We start from the raw sequence: 13419 nt of genomic DNA on the forward strand, positions 1-13419 counted from the left end.
AAAAAAAAAAAATTATGATATAATGAATTGGTTGTGTAGTACGGATAATTACTAGAACATTAGTAGCAAATAATATATTCTCATATTTTTATTTTCAGTTATATAGTGTTTTTTATAACATTGCATCGTTCTCTAATATTTGCAGTTTACACACTACTCAGCATTCTAAATGTTTTTACAGAGCAGTCTTTTAAACTATTGACCTGTCTTCTGGAGAGAAAAATAAATTACAATGACTGACAGTTGAGATAACAAGCTTCAGAAGACAGAGCTCTCTGCGACTTTGAAAGTCCTGGAGCTCGGTGGCTTTTTTTGCATAGATAACTGGAGTTTCTTAACTCTTCCTGTACTGGAAACAATATTAGACTTATGTCTCTGCTCCTAATGTTTTATTTCTTAGCTGTACTACACATACAAATCATTATATCGTAACTTTTTTTTCGCTTTAGTGTCCCTTTAAAGTATATCTGTAAGTTGTTGTTTTTTTTTTTTGTTTTTTTTTTTAAAAGGGTCCATACTTCCATCAGTAGAGAGAAGCCATTGGATGTTCCAGAGGGTTCCCTGATCCATCACAACCCCTTCACTGCTGGCCGGGACTATCTTCATCTTTGTGTACGAGCGTGGCCACACTGTGCAGGCCCACAGATAATCGTGCCTGCACATTGGCATGGTGCAGCTTATGCAGGAGAGGTTCCACGCTACCACTCTGGCGCTAGCAGTACTTCCCACTTGGGCAGTGCGACAGGGATCGTACACAGAGGGTAGCTTGGCTGCAAGCAATCTTTGACATTAAAGTCAATTGTTTAGAGGGTCCCAGCAGAGGAACGGAGGGGCTAAGGAAGATCGGGGAAGCCTCTGGACTATTTAGAGGTAAGAATTCAACTTTCGTTTGTTAAAGGTGTCCTTAAAATGTCTTACCATGGGACCCTGATTAACAATGCCATATAGCTGCATTATGAATTTTATAATTGTCGCCCCCAGCATGTCACAGTGACAAGTCATTAACTGTGTCCCGATAAACGTATCTATGGTGTTTTCTGAACACTGTTCGAAGTAAGTGCCATTAGCGAGGGAAACATTAGACTACTTCACAGTTCCTTTTCCCTTGTTCTAGATTGTCTCTATTGCACTTTTTATCACCAGCTGCACTTCTTTATGCCCAGCGGCTGCCTACTCTACCTTCTGTGCACCCCCACTGGGCTGAAGGCCTGTGTAATGGCTGTGGTTTAATCACATGGAACTATTGAGAACCACCATTTTGTCCTTTGCTTTACCATAGACCCTAGATCTGCAGACTTGCCTCTCCAGTTGTTAAAGTGGATCTGAGATGGACTTTAACTCATTGCATAATTGTGTCCCTTTCCTATTGTTTATAGGGCATTCCTCAAGCCAAATACTTTTTTTGTTTTAATACTCTAATTCCCTATAAACTAAAGAAGCCACGCCCACAGGTTTTCAGAGAGCCTTGGCAGTAGCAAGGGCTCATGGGAGCTCAGTATGGGCAGGAGGAGGGGGAGGTATTACTAGCCAGAGATTTCAAAGGCAGAGGAGGAGGGGGGATTAGGGTTTTTTCAGAGGCTGAGTGCTGTGTGTACGGTTTACAAACAACATGGCTGCTGTCATTGTATCACAGGAAGAAATAATCTTATTCTATTAAAGCTGTTTTCAGCTAGTTTTGCTGTGTAAACTAATCTAAACTTTAGATAAGATGTATAGACAAGTTACTTGTTACAGTTAGTTTTTCATCTCGGATCTGCTTTAAAGAGAACCCGAGGTGTGTTTAAAGAATGTTATCTGCATACAGAGGTTGGATCTGCCTATACAGCCCAGCCTCTGTTGCTATCCCAAACCCCACTAAGGTCCCCCTGCACTCTGCAATCCCTCAAATCACAGCCGTGCTGTGAGGCTGTATTTACATCTGTAGTGTCAGTCTCAGCTGCTCCCCCGCCTCCTGCATAGCTCCGGTCCCTGCCCCCATACCTTCCCTCCAATCAGCAGGGAGGGAAGGGATGCAGGCGGGGACTGAAGTTCTGCAGGAGGCGGGGAGAGCAGCAGACTGACACTATAGAGATAAACACAGCCAGCTCTGACAAGCTGTTTGTCAGCAGCGTGGCTGTGATTTTTGAGGGATTGCAGAGTGCAGGGGGACCTTAGGGGGGTTTGGGATAGCAACAGAGGCTGGGCTGTATAGGCAGATCCAGCCTCTGTATGCAGATAATATTCTTCAAACCCACCTCGGGTTCTCTTTAAGGAACTAAAAGTCCCACAATGCATTTGCCTTTATAAATCATGACTCTGGCTGTCAGACTCCTGCAATGCATTGTGGGACTTGTACTTCCTTAACAGCTGGAGAGCCAAGTTTGCAGATCACTGCCCTAGACCATTGCTGCAAGAGTCACACAGTGCACTGCCTGTTTTGAAAATCCAACTTTTTAATGTCCGTAATTCTAAGTGCAAAATGTATAAGGCGCAAATGGGTGGAGCTAGACTTGTAGGTCCAGACCGACCGTTTGTTCCGTGGTCGGCGAGGGGCAGCATTTATCCACCAAAGGCCTATAGCTATACGACAAGCAATAGCCGAGATATACAAATATACTGCATTGTTGATGAGGATCCATTTTAAGACATTTTTACCACCGTAGTAGTAAAATACACATTTTTAAAATGGACTGGTTTCTATTTGAGGCTTAACTAAATAATACATCATTTCACGTACTACTTGTAAAGAAAAAACAAACACGCAGAATCTTTTATACAACAAGCTACATGGTCGCCACGGTGTACTTAAACTTACAGGGAGTCTGAAGCGAGAGGGCTATGGATGCTGCCATTTTTATTTTAAACAATACCAGTTGCCTGGCTGTCCTGCTGATCTGTAACAAACATAGAGCTAGTTGGGTCAGAGCAGATCTGCATGTTTGTTAAGGGTCTATGGCCAAACCTATTTGAGGCAGAAGATCAGCAGAAATGCCCAGCAACTGGTATTGTTTAAAATTAAATGTCCACCTTCATATCCTATCCCTCACACTTTAACTAGCCACATCATTTTGACTCCACTTACTCACTTTTCACAAGTGCAGTTTTATAAGCATAACCCTTCATGAAGTAAAAAGACCCCCATTTATGGATCACTATACCACTGCCAGGCTTCTGTTGAAGACCAGAGGGGGGCGGGCTGAACGAAAAGGTGGGAGGAGCTTCCTGCATTTTGCACTGTATAAACCGTACAGCTTAGAATATATTTAGTATGCTGTACAGTGCAGTAAAATAAATGGCTATTTAAGGGATGCCTGCTACTTATTTGCAAATGTATTCTATATATTTTTTTTCTTATTAGAGATTTGTCAAATCATGTCTGTGTACTACCATATAACTTATTCCATGAATTCCGCTAGTTCTACCTACAGCGACCATCTGCGCTCGACTTGCTGTAGCATGGCTGGCAGGGAAAACCATTTCAGAATCGCCTTTCACTGCACTGACTGCCCTTAAAACGATGAAAGGCGAAATCTGATTGGTTGTCGGTTACAGATCATCGCTGCTTAGTTTAATGATCCCCAGTGTCTGTCTCTTTAACATTCCTCTTAACCTTTATATCTTGGCAACATCTGCATTTTAAGTACTTGATAAAAATCTGATTTGAGTTTAACCCCCCCCCTTCCTTCCACCACCCAAAAATGAAAGTCCCTCAGCACTGTCTCAATAACCTCACTTTCTTGTGAAGGCCGCCAAATGATATACTAGAGGGTAGCTAAAAATATGCGAGACCCCCTTCCTCCTCAAAACCTTGAACTCAGATTTATTTTTATTTTATTTTTTACATCAACGCATTAAAAAAAAAATTTGGCTTAAAGGATACCCGAAGTGACATGTGACCTGATGAGATAGACATGTGTATGTACAGTGCCTAGCACACAAATAACTCTGCTGTGTTCCTTTCTTTTCTTTCTTTGCCTGAAACAGTTAAATATCAGGTATGTAAGTGGCTGACTCAGTCCCGACTGACACAGGAAGTGACTACAGTGTGACCCATCTCTTTCTTGCTCTCAGAAGCCATTTTCTTCTAGGAAAGCATTTTATAGTTGGAATTTCTTATCAGTGAGGGTCACACTGTAGTCACTTCCTGTCTGAGTCAGCCACTTACACACCTGATATTTAAAGGATACCTGAACTGACATGTGACATGATGAGCTAGACATGTGTATGTACAGTGCCTAGCACACAAATAACTATGCTGTGTTCCTTTTTTTTCTTTCTCTGTCTGAAAGCGTTAAATATCAGGTATGCAAGTGGCTGGCTCAGTCCTGACTCAGACAGGAAGTGACTACATTGTGACCCTCACTGATTAGAAATTTCAACTATAAAACTTCTTCTGAGAGCAAGAAAGGAGTAAAAAAGGGTGAATTTCTTATCAGTGAGGGTCACAATGTAGTCACTTCCTGTCTGAGTCAGGACTGAGTCAGCCACTTGCATACCCAATATTTAACTCTTTCAGGCAGAGAAAGAAAAAAGTTACAAAGCATAGTTATTTGTGTGCTTGGCACTGTACATACACATGTCTATCTCATGTCACATGTCAGGTCGTGTATCCTTTAACTGTTTCAGGCAGAGAAAGACAAAAAAAGGAACACAGCCTAGTTATTTGTGTACTAGTCACTACATACACATGTCTATCTCATCATGTCACATGTCACCTCGGGTATCCTTTAATGGTTATATTGCGGTCGCCTGAGAAAATCTAATCTTCCAGCCGTGAAATCGGTTTGTGAATGATCTACAAACTGCCTAATGATTAGGGATGATAAAACATCCAAATTCTTCCCGAGTTGATGCAACAATTTAGGCAAATATATGCAGCTAGAAAATGGACCAATCAATTTAAACCCGAGTTTAAACTGATTGGTCCATTTTCAAACTGCATACATTTGCATAAAATTTGCATAATTCCAGAAGAATTTGCATCTCCTTGAACATCCCTACTAATGATATTTATATTTGCGGAATTCCTGCGGGTACCAATGTAACCGTGGGGGTTTTGCACAGTATTATGTAGAACGGTTATGCTAACGATTATTGTCAGTCTACCTAATGTGCATTATAATTTTTTTATATATATACGGTTGTACTTCATTCATTTTTTTTAGTTTATTTCCATCACTGCACCTCAGCCCAAGATATTTAAATTTGTTAATGCCAAACAATATTTTTATAAATTTTTTTGTTTTTGCTTTTTATTTTTTTTTGTTTTTTTTTGTTACAAAATAACTAACTGCAATGAACAAATAGGTTTAACTGTAAACAGCCGCTTGACACTTGTCGTCTGTTTCCCAACGCTAAGTTATCCGCGATGCGTTTAGCGGTAGGAAACTGAGCCCGGTACTAAGTGCAAGAATTTTGTGCCTCGCTGGAGATGAGAACACTTTGACCCACGATCTGTTTTTGTTTTAATACAGCTGGCGGTCAGTTCTGGTCGTTTCGACACAGTAATATGCAAGAACAAAATATGTACCTCATCCCTACATTTGTGTCCGTAGAGCACCACAGTCTACAGTAGGCTTAAAGAGACTCTGTAACAAATTGTTTATCTTTATTTCTTCTATGCTATAAGTTCCTATGCCTTTTCTAATGTGGTCTGGCTTACTGCAGCTTTTCCTAATTGCACAGTAGCTGTGTTATCTCTGTTATATGATCTAATCTTCTCTCTATAGTCGGCACAGTCAGGCTGAGGCAGTCAGACTGGAATGTGCAGGGCTGCTTGTGATTAGCTAGAAGCTGTACACACCCCCTGCAGGCTCTGTGTGACTAACACACTCTGCTTAGCTGAGCCTATTAGAAGCTGGTTAGTTTGTTTGTAAACACTGCCTAAAACTGGCAATTACAAGCCAGGTTTGCAGCAGAGAATGGCAGAAACAGCACAGAGGGGACCAGGAGCACATAATGAATAGAATGGTATGCTTTTTATTGTAAGAATTTCAGAGTACAGATTCTCTTTAAGAAGTGGAGCCCGACTCTTATTCTTTTGGCAAGGCTGCTACTTTAAGGCAGGAAGACAAAGTCAGTGTTGCAAATTGTAGAAATTATCTTTTTTCTTAATGATATTTATTTTTGCAGCATCTTAAAGTGTACATGAGGCGAACCGTGGGTCAAAAAGCAGCTAGTTGCCAAAGAGGAGGGAAGCCTCTGGATCCTGTAGAGACCTTCCACGCCATCCTCCGTACCTCCGCGGACCACCCGGCGAGCTTGTTGGGTTGAAGATCTGGGCTCCGCTTCATTCACGAGCACGGCCATACTGCGCCTACGCAAGTACAGCCACGCCTGTGCAATAAGCCGGAGCCACTCGTTCATGACGAAGAGCGTGGACTGGATCTCCAAGAGGGTCCCGGCATTGGGGGCGAGGACGACAACACAGTCCAGAGACTTCCCTCTTTGGTAAGTTGTGTTTTTTGACCCAAGGGAAAATCTGTCTACAAGAAAATCGATTCATAAAAATGTTTGGCATAATTCGGCACGAAGACTTGCCGAGAATCTTGGCTTTTTTGTTTCTCTTGGTAATCGGACGATAACGGGCGAAAGATGAATAGGACAAGTGTTTGGGGGCTTGTGGGTGGTGGTGTTGCAGCTTATCTCACCCCTTTGCTCGCCTATTCAGAGCTTGGTTTGGGCTCTAATGGGATACCAAGGAGCCAATCTTGATGTAAGCTGTGGCAGACGAGTAGAAAGGGCCTGTAACGTGTTGCCCAACCAAGCATGGGTATACTCAAGCAGCAGCCCATCGCTGTCCTTTTGAACAATATGATTAAACAAAATATTTAAGATTTACATTTCTAAGGCCTAATACGTCAGACATTTGAATTAAAACACCCTGGGCCATATCCAATTAACGTTATCTCGGGCGTTTTCTCCTAGGTGATATTTTTAAACTTGTTAATAAAATGCCTTTTAACCTTCCTGGCGGTAAGCCCGAGCTGAGCTTGGGCCATGCCGCCGGAAGGCACCGCTCAGGCCCCGCTGGGCCGATTTGCATAATTTTTTTTCCTGCACGCAGCTAGCACTTTGCTAGCTGCGTGCAGTGCCTGATCGCCGCCGATCCGTCGCGCCGCAGCCGCCCCCCCCAGACCCCGTGCGCTGCCAGGCCAATCAGTGCCAGGCAGCTCTATGGGGTGGATCGGAATCCCCTATGACGTCATCCCGCCCCGTCGCCATGGCGACGGGGGAAGCCCTCCAGGAGATCCCGTTCTTTGAACGGGATCTCCTGATCGCCGGCGGCGATCGGAGGGGCTGGGGGGATGCCGCTGAGCAGCGGCTATCATGTAGCGAGACTTTGTCTCGCTACATGAAAAAAAAAAAAAAATTTTAAAAAAAGATTTGCTGCCCCCTGGCGATTTTTTAGCAAACCGCCAGGAGGGTTAAACCACCGACAAGCAAACAAATGATCAAAATAATTTTGATGGTACTTTTCCCTATTCTTTTTGGTACGTTTTGCCTTTTCTAAGTGCTAAAAAGTAATTGCAATCAAAGATGATAAATTATCTCCTAGGAGAAAACTCCAGAGAAAAAGTGAATATGGGCCCAGGTCTCTGTACTATGAGATGCCAGGCAGCAGACCTGGGCCCATATGCAATGCTCCCTTTTCTCCTGAGTTTTATCCTAGGAGATCATTTTTCATGTTCTATTCAAAATAACTTTTCAGCACTTTGCAATGGAAAAAGTACCAAAAGATGAAAAAGTTAGATCAAAATTATTCAGCGTATTTTCTTGCTTGCTGGTGGTTTAAAAATGCATTTTATTGCGTACGAGAGGATTCGCCGCCAGGAGACTTGGGATGTAGCCAGTATGGCTGATTCTGCTGCTGCACAAGTTCCTGGCGGCGATAATTACTGTTCCCCCTCCAGGTCCATGTGGATAGTGGGGAAGGATGTAATTTGGCTTCCAGCTATTGCTGGTGGCTGAATTTGTGTTTTAAAAGTAACTTCTGGTGGCGCCGAAGTTACTCACTGTGCGCTGCTATAGCTGAAATTCCTATGGTGGTTCTGGCTGTGCCCAAGTTTCCTGCGCTGGATTGCCAGCGTTCGCTTTTATTGACAAGTTGTTGAAATAACCCTCAGGAGATAAAGTTAATTGCATATGGGCTCTTTATCCTTTTTACAAGCATCTGGTTACTGCCAACCACCAGTTTGTTGCTGCCTTGTTGTATGGGCCTGCACCCTCCTGCCACCAGGGGTCACCATAGGGAACTGTGCTTCCTACTCAGGATAGCGGAAAGTAGAGATTGGGATGGGAATGAGTTGCTAATAATTCTAGCTTGCCTGCAAATTGTAGGTACTTTTTACACACCTTGAAATTGGGTCAGACATTATCAGGTAATGCATTTAAAAGACAACTGAAGTGAGAGGTACATGGAGGCTGCCATATTTATTTCCTGTTAAATACCAGTTGCCTGGCAGCCCTGTTTTTCTGATTGGCTGCAGTAGTGTCTAAATCACACCAAAAACAAGCACACAGCTAATCTTGTCAGAACGGACAATGTCAGAAACAACTGATCTGCTACATGCTTGTTCAGGGTCTATGGCTAAAAGTATTAGAGGCAGAGGACCATCAGCACAGCCAGGCAAACCGGTATTGCTTAAAAGGAAATAAATATGGCAGCCTCCGTATACCTCTTACTTCACTTGTCCTATAATTGGCCTAATTCCAAGCCGTGTGCAATTTTCCTTTCATTTGAATGGGATTATTACCATCTGTGAGGGATACTTCAAATTGTAATGAGTTCTTCCTAGGAAAAAAAAAGTTTTTGTCGGCGAGCTAAAATTTACAGTAAACTATCTTATAATCGGCGACACTTGGCAAGGCAGCAGGAAGCTACACAGGTTGATACTTACAAGTAAAAAAAAGTGTTACACGCAGTTTACAAAGCTGACTTTTGCTTTTTCTGCCTTGAAATACCAGTTGTCAAAAATAGATAAACTATTCAAAAATTGCTGTTTAAAATCCAGAATTTTTTTTTTTATTTTTTTTTTTAGAAAACAAAAAGGTTTAAAATGTTTAAAAAAAAAAAAAAAAAATCATCCTATCTTGTATATGAGTTGTGACACTATTTCAAATTGCTAAGTTGTGAAACTTTTTGGCCATGAGATCTGACCGCATTCATTACATAGAAAAACAGACCTATACAACAGGATTGTATATATTTGTTCAATTATTTTGACCAAAAAGTTTAATAAATTTTAAATGTTTACCTGGATTTGAATTGTGTATTTTTGTGTGACTTTTGTGTCTTTTGCCAGAGTTGCATTTTCTCCCACCTACCCAGTGATGCTTAGCCTAGGCTGATTAGCTATACCAGGGGTGTCCAAACTTTAAAGAGAACCCGAGGTGGGTTTTAAGAATGCCACCTCTGCTGTCCCCCATAAATAAAACAGCCGTACTAGCCCCATGCAGCGTGTCGCTAGCCGGCTGTTTACCTCTGAGTGTGTCACTGCCGCTCCCCGCCTCCTCTATATCGCCGCTCCCCGCCTGTGTCCCTTCCCTCCAATCAGCGGGGATGGAAGGGTCGCAGGTGGGGAGCGGCAATATAGAGGAGGCGGGAAGGGACGCAGACGGGGAGCAGCGATATGGAGGAGGCGGGGGAGCGGCAGTGACACACTCAGAGGTAAATGGCCTGCTAGCGACACGCTGCATGAGGCTAGCACAGCTGTTTTATTTATGGAGGACAGCAGGGGGGGCACAGTATAGTAACAGAGGCTGGTCATTGTATGCAGAACCAGCCTCTGTGTCCTACTCCTAATGGCAATCTTAAAACCCACCTCGGGTTCTCTTTAAGCCATGGGCCATATCATCTTACGAGTGCTATGGAGCTGAAGTAGCAAAGTTAACAATTTTTGCTGATTGTGGTTAGGTACACTATGCCTGTGACATTTCCTCAAATAAAACATTTCCAGGGGAAATAACCCATATTACCGTGTGTAGTTGGCACAGTGGCAGCTGCTAAACAGTGGCTGTTACTGCTGCTGACATAGTGGTGGCTGCTAATCAGTGGCTGTTACTGCTGCTGGCGCAGTGGCGGCTGCTAATCAGTGGCTGTTACTGCTACTTACACAGTGGCAGCTGCTAATCAGTGGCTGTTACTGCTGCTGACACAGTGGCAGCTGATAATCAGTTTCTGTTACTGCTGCTGACACAGTGGCAGCTGCTAATCAGTGGCTTACTGCTGCTGACACAGTGGCAGCTGCTAATCAGTGGCTGTTACTGCTTCATCAGTGGCCGTTACTGCGGCTGCAAATCAGTGGCCGTTACTGCTGCTGACATAGTGGCAGCTGCTAATCAGTGGCTGTTACTGCTGCTGACACAGTGGCAACTGCTAATCAGTGGCTGTTACTGCTGCTGACACAGTGACAGCTGCTAATCGGTGGCTGTTACTGTTGCTGGCACATTGGCGGCTGCTAATCAGTGGCGGTTACTGCTGCTGACACAGTGGCAGCTGCTAATCAGTGGCTGTTACTGCTGCTGACACAGTGGCAGCTGCTAATCAGTGGCTGTTACTGTTGCTGACACAGTGGCAGCTGCTAATCAGTGGCTGTTACTGCTGCTGACACAGTGGCAGCTGCTAATCAGTGGCTGTTACTGCTGCTGGCACAGTGGCAGCTGCTAATCAGTGGCTGTTACTGCTGCTGACATAGTGGCAGCTGCTAATCAGTGCCTGTTACTGCTGCTGACATAGTGGCAGCTGCTAATCAGTGGCTGTTACTGCTGCTGACACAGTGGCAGCTGCTAATCAGTGGCTGTTACTGCTGCTGACACAGTGACAGCTGCTAATCGGTGGCTGTTACTGCTGCTGGCACAGTGGCGGCTGCAAATCAGTGGCTGTTACTGCTGCTGGCACAGTGGCGGCTGCAAATCAGTGGCTCTCACTGCTGCTGGCACAGTGGCGGCTGTTATTCAGCGGCTGTTACTGCTACTGGCACAGTGGCGGCTGCTAATCAGTGGCTGTTACTGCTTCATCAGTGGCCGTTACTGCGGCTGCAAATCAGTGGCCGTTACTGCTGCTGACATAGTGGCAGCTGCTAATCAGTGGCTGTTACTGCTGCTGACACAGTGGCAGCTGCTAATCAGTGTCTGTTACTGCTGCTGACACAGTGGCAGCTGCTAATCAGTGTCTTACTGCTGCTGACACAGTGGCAGCTGCTAATCTGTGGCTGTTAATGCTGCTGGCATAGTGGTAGCTGCTAATCGATGGCTGTTACTGCTGCTGGCACAGTGGCGGCTGCAAATCAGTGGCTGTTACTGCTGCTGGCACAGTGGCAGCTGTAAATTAGTGGCTGTTACTGCTGCTGGCACAGTGGCAGCTGCAAATCAGTGGCCGTTACTGCTGCTGGCACAGTGGCAGCTGCTAATCTGTGGCTGTTAATGCTGCTGGCATAGTGGTAGCTGCTAATCAGTGGCTGTTACTGCTGCTGGCATAGTGGTAGCTGCTAATCGGTGGCTGTTACTGCTGCTGGCATAGTGGTAGCTGCTAATCGGTGGTTGTTACTGCTGCTGGCACAGTGGCGGCTGCAAATCAGTGGCCGTTACTGCTGCTGGCACAGTGGCAGCTGCTAATCAGTGGCTGTTACTGCTGCTGGCACAGTGGCAGCTGCTAATCAGTGGCTGTTACTGCTGCTGGCACAGTGGCGGCTGCTAATCAGTGGCTGTTACTGCTGCTGGCACAGTGGCGGCTGCTAATCAGTGGCTGTTACTGCTGCTGGCACAGTGGCAGCTGCTAATCCGTGGCTGTTACTGCTGCTGGCACAGTGGCAGCTGCTAATCGGTGGCTGTTACTGCTGCTGGCACAGTGGCGGCTGCTAATCAGTGGCTGTTACTGCTGCTGGCACAGTGGCAGCTGCAAATCAGTGGCTGTTACTGCTGCTGGCACAGTGGCAGCTGCTAATCCGTGGCTGTTACTGCTGCTGGCACAGTGGCGGCTGCAAATCGGTGGCTGTTACTGCTGCTGGCACAGTGGCAGCTGCTAATCGGTGGCTGTTACTGCTGCTGGCACAGTGGCGGCTGCTAATCAGTGGCTGTTACTGCTGCTGGCACAGTAGCAGCTGCTAATCAGTGGCTGTCACTGCTGCTGGCACAGTGGCAGCTGCAAATCCGTGGCTGTTACTGCTGCTGGCACAGTAGCAGCTGCTAATCAGTGGCTGTCACTGCTGCTGGCACAGTGGCAGCTGCAAATTAGTGGCTGTTACTGCTGCTGGCACAGTGGCGGCTGCAAATCCGTGGCTGTCACTGCTGCTGGCACAGTGGCAGCTGCAAATTAGTGGCTGTTACTGCTGCTGGCACAGTGGCGGCTGCAAATCAGTGGCTGTTACTGCTGCTGGCACAGTGGCAGCTGCTAATCAGTGGCTGTTACAGCTGCTGGCACAGTGGTGGCTGTGGCTGCTAATCAGTGGCTGTTACTGCTGCTGGCACAGTGACGGCTGCTAATCAGTGGCTGTTACTGCTACTGGCACAGTGGCAGCTGCTAATCCGTGGCTGTTACTGCTGCTGGCACAGTGGCAGCTGCTAATCAGTGGCTGTTACTGCTGCTGGCACAGTGGCAGCTGCTAATCAGTGGCTGTTACTGCTGCTGGCATAGTGGTAGCTGCTAATCGGTGGCTGTTACTGCTGCTGGCATAGTGGTAGCTGCTAATCGGTGGCTGTTACTGCTGCTGGCACAGTGGCGGCTGCAAATCAGTGGCCGTTACTGCTGCTGGCACAGTGGCAGCTGCAAATCAGTGGCCGTTACTGCTGCTGGCACAGTGGCAGCTGCAAATCAGTGGCCGTTACTGCTGCTGGCACAGTGGCAGCTGCTAATCTGTGGCTGTTAATGCTGCTGGCATAGTGGTAGCTGCTAATCGGTGGCTGTTACTGCTGCTGGCATAGTGGTAGCTGCTAATCGGTGGCTGTTACTGCTGCTGGCACAGTGGCGGCTGCAAATCAGTGGCTGTTACTGCTGCTGGCAAAGTGGCAGCTGCAAATCAGTGGCTGTTACTGCTGCTGGCACAGTGGCAGCTGTAAATCAGTGGCTGTTACTGCTGCTGGCACAGTGGCAGCTGCTAATCAGTGGCTGTTACTGCTGCTGGCACAGTGGCGGCTGCAAATCCGTGGCTGTTACTGCTGCTGGCACAGTGGCGGCTGCAAATCCGTGGCTGTTACTGCTGCTGGCACAGTGGCGGCTGCAAATCCGTGGCTGTTACTGCTGCTGGCACAGTGGCAGCTGCAAATTAGTGGCTGTTACTGCTGCTGGCACAGTGGCGGCTGCAAATCAGTGGCTGTTACTGCTGCTGGCACAGTGGCAGCTGCTAATCAGTGGCTGTTACTGCTGCTGGCACAGTGGTGGCTGTGGCTGCTAATCAGTGGCTGTTACTGCTGCTGGCACAGTGGCAGCTGCTAATCAGTGGC

The sequence above is a fragment of the Hyperolius riggenbachi genome, chromosome 10, assembly GCF_040937935.1.
Source record: "Hyperolius riggenbachi isolate aHypRig1 chromosome 10, aHypRig1.pri, whole genome shotgun sequence".
Classification (NCBI taxonomy): domain Eukaryota; kingdom Metazoa; phylum Chordata; class Amphibia; order Anura; family Hyperoliidae; genus Hyperolius; species Hyperolius riggenbachi.